The sequence below is a fragment of the Mus pahari genome, chromosome 17 (genome assembly GCF_900095145.1).
Source record: "Mus pahari chromosome 17, PAHARI_EIJ_v1.1, whole genome shotgun sequence".
NCBI classification, from domain to species: Eukaryota; Metazoa; Chordata; class Mammalia; order Rodentia; family Muridae; genus Mus; species Mus pahari.
In genome coordinates this window covers 2,474,372-2,478,591 of record NC_034606.1, presented here as the reverse complement: position 1 = coordinate 2,478,591, position 4,220 = coordinate 2,474,372, and the positions used below count along the sequence as shown (strand labels likewise).

General features: G+C 35.9%; 1 protein-coding gene across 6 annotated transcripts in view; it reads right to left on the bottom strand.

The window, feature by feature from the left end:
• Positions 1-4,220, bottom strand: part of Vps13b (vacuolar protein sorting 13 homolog B) — a 529,582-nt gene that overhangs the window by 439,701 nt on the left and 85,661 nt on the right. The gene's annotated exons all lie outside the window — the stretch shown is intronic.

Here is a 4,220-nt window from a genome sequence, read left to right as displayed (position 1 = left end):
GGGGGGGGGGGTATAGGGAACTTTCGGGATAGCATTTGAAATGTAAATAAAGAAAATAATAATAGTATTAAAAATTGAAAAAATATTCTCAACAGCATTATCCATGGAACAAAAGAAAATCAAACTGTCAAATTTACCACTTAACAACCACATCGATGGCTAGCAGCAAAAAAAGTATGGCAAAGTTGTGGAGAGACAGGCACAACATCACACACCACAAATAAGACTGTAGAGTGGTATAGATATGGGGAAAGTTTGGCAGCTCCTCAAAAGATTAAATACAGAGGGACTACATGACCTAGCAATTCTACTCTTGAAAATATTGAGCATTTGGAGAAATGATAGCATGTATTCACATAAACTATAGGACTAATCATAATACTTCATAACAGACAACAAGATTAACAATTAAATATCTACCAAATGATGAACAAAATGTGAAACACACGCACACGCACACACACACAGTGCCTTTTATTCTTGTATAATACAAGGCTCCATGCTTGAGTGTGTTCCACAAAGTTTCACTCTGGAGACTGGAAGCAGTCTCCACAATGGCCCCGTTAAGGTGGTGAAACCATTAAGAACTGGAGATTGGGAGCTAACGCAATAGATTAGGGTTGAGAGTACTGGCTGTTTTTGCAGAAGACCCAGGTTCAGTTTCAAACACCCATCTGGCAGCTCAAACCTACCTCTAACTCTAGCTCCAGGGGATCAAACGCCCTTTTCTAGACACCTCAGGTACAGGCACACATATAGTGTACTTAAGTACATTCAGGCAAAACACGCATACACGTAAAATAAAAAGTAGAGATCAGAATGTAACTAGCTCACAGGGAAGGGGTGCTGGTGACTTCAGGAGGAGCTGGTTCTTACAAGAGCATTTAATATTAACTAAGGCCAAGCGTGCTTGCTCCCTGCTGTACTAGCCATGTTCCCTTCTACCTCTATAGCCTGTGATAGCCACAGAAGTGTTCTCAAAAGAGTGAAGTAGAACATGCATTCCATATTGAAACCTCTAGCCAAATTTGTGAACAAAATCAATCTTTTTAAACTAAAATGAACAAAGATGTTAACTCCCAATACTGGAAGGGGGAGTTTGCTAGCCTTGGGGAGATTTAAAAGTGCCCAGCCATTGAACTAGTCAAGGTGTATCAAAATTAGCTAGCATGTGTGTGTGTGTGTGTGTGTCTGGCTGGCTGGCTGGCTGGCTGCCTGTCTGTCTGTCTTTCATTCACAAATCCAGAAAGCTCTTGAGCAGGTATAGAGCTTGAGAGATCTGCTGGGAGCCAAAGCGGTTTAACTAATTCACTGCTACAAAATTGCTCAGAGTAGGCAAACCCAAACAGTTAAGCATTAATCTCTGACTACGGCTATAAGGGTTGGAAGGTTAGTAAATACACACATACACAAACATACACACACATACATACATACACACACACACACACACACACACACACACACACACACACACGGTTCTTTTGGGTAATGTTTTAAAGTTTATTATAGTTGTGAATACAACATTAGGAATATATTAAAACATACTGAAAAGGTTACTTGCAAGGTTAAAAAAAATCTGTCTACAGAAACAGAGCAGATGGAATGGCAGAGAGGAACAAAATAAAAGAAAAGCCTTTCTGACATGATGATGAGAAAGCAAACGTAGATGGATTTATATTAAACGATGAAATTTTGATAAGAACAAGTCAATGATAATTAGCTTCATATTAAGCTCAAGGCAAAGGGCTTGAGTGGAAATAGTATTAGTGATCAAAGAAGAAGAAAACAGAGGGAAGTATGATGGAGGGGAGTACGAACAAACAAAATAATGTACAATAAATCAGAAGAAAGTTCAGAAATGAAAGAAAACCTTATGCTTCCTTATTAACTCTCAGTGGATGATATGACCATCTCAGGAAACAGGAAAATAGACTACGGCAAATGAAGATGGTAGAAAGTGGTATACACCTGACTGCAGAGTGGAAAGATGTTCTTATCCACAGACTGTAACTGAAGTATAAAATCTTTTACTACTGTAGTAATTTAAAACTGCTTTAAAGCTAAAGACTCCATGTATCAACAAATTGTGTTAAACAAAGTTTAACAAAGCATTGTGTATTCACAATACTCTTATACAAGAGCATAAAATGCTAAAACTTAATATCCAAAATACATATATACTTTAAGGATATTCAGCAAGAAAATCTGGTGTACAATTTTATAAATACTATATTGGCAAGGGAATAAAAAAACTATCCACTTGGAAAATTAGCTTTAAAAATATTTTTTAGGTAAGTTTCCCTCCATCTATTTTAAGTGTTTTTAATTATTTATTCTATTTTCTCAATCCCTTTTTTAAAAAGTAACATTTTCTAACAATACAATCTTCCCAATTCCCCAGGCTCTAAAACATTAGTTCCACTAAACTAAGATCTTAAAATATGCCATGTTACAAAACACCGAATTGCTGAAATTTGTCCAAGACATTTTTTAATGCTTAAGAATGATAATTTAGGATAATTTCCAGAATATTTTTTCATGTCACAGTTCATTTTATCAATTCATGAAGAGAAAGAAAAATAAATTTGCTTAGAAAAAAATGAGGCATTATAAAGGAAAATCAATGCCTCCAGTTTATTAACAATTTTAGGCTATTTTAGCCAATTCACAAAATCTAGAAATTTTAATTTTTCATGAATGTTGTAGGCAGTAAGATAAACAGTCACACAAATAAGACCTCCAGAGAGAGTATCACTTGAGAAACAAGTGCGGTACTTTCAGAATCTTATCTATAAAATACTACGTCTATGAATGGCCTCAGTCAAGCTCAGAACTCAGAAGAGCCCACCAACTGATTATCCAGTACCAAATGGTCAGCCCTGAAAACATGCACACAAGCAACATTACAGACACATTATACAGATTGAGGAGGTTAAGAATATGTATACATATGCAGATGGCTATAACAACAGCTAATGAGAAATTTGAAAGAAAACAAAAAGGGGTTTATGGGATAGTTTGGAGTGAAAAGAGAAAAGAGAAGTGATGTAATTATAATCTCAAAAGTAAAAGAAATAATAAATTTTTTAAAGGCTGCAGCTTGCATGTGCTTTCAGTGTGTTCTACAAGGGTTGAAGGACTGGAGATTAATCCTTTTTGTGAGGTACTGAGCGGGCAGTTTGTTTGTTTGTTTGCTTGTTTTTCATGACAGGGTTTCTGTGTGCAGCACTAGCTGGCCTAGAACTCACTCTGTAGGCTAAGCTGGCCTCCTACTCAGAAATCCACCTGCCTCTGCCTCCTGAATGCTGGGATTAAAGCTGTGTACTACTGCTGCCTGGCAAGAGAGTAAAAAACTTCCTTCATGCAGACCCTTTATGAGGTGAATAGGGAATGCCAATCCCATCAAAGTATGGCTTCTACGACTTAGTGTCAGTGGCCATAAAGAAAGAGAGAGGCTTGGTGTGGCTGCACACATGTAATCCCAACACTCAGGAGGTAACAAAAGCAGGATCCCAACTGTGAGGCCAACCTAGAAAGAGACAACAGACACAACAGCAAACAAATGTCCTCCCTGTCCACTGCCAGGAAATGGCATCAACTCAGTGAGTGACAGTCTCCTGTCCCTACACCTCTTCACAAAAATCTAACCAGAAACTACTTTATACTACACAGCCTATGAAACTTTCTCTAAAATATATAACATTTAAGCCAAAAGAGCAAATACTGACCAACACCAAACTACTAAAATAAATTCATGACTTTTATTGTATTGTAACTGAATTAAATAAATAAATAAATGAATAAATAAATAAATAGCAAAAGGAACTGGAAAAAGACTCATGGAAATGGAAGGACTGACTTTGGAATGATAAGAATGTCACTGTAAAAATCACAGAAAAACAAAAAAAAAATTCTACAATCAAATGAAAATAAAACTTAAACAGCAAAGGTGGTTCTAGAAAGACTTTTATGGGCATGAATAACTATGCTTACATCAGAAAGAGCACAACTAATTAGCATAGTCACGTAACTAAGGTCTTAAAAATAAAAAATAAAAAAAAATAAAAACAGCCCAAAGCCAAACACAGAAGATGAAAAGAAGTCATAAATGGCAAAAAAAAAAAAAAAAAAAAAAAACTAAGCAAGATTGATAAATCTTTAGCAAAAAAAAAAAAAAAAAAAAGAGAAAACAAATATTAGAGAAGACGTGGTGTACA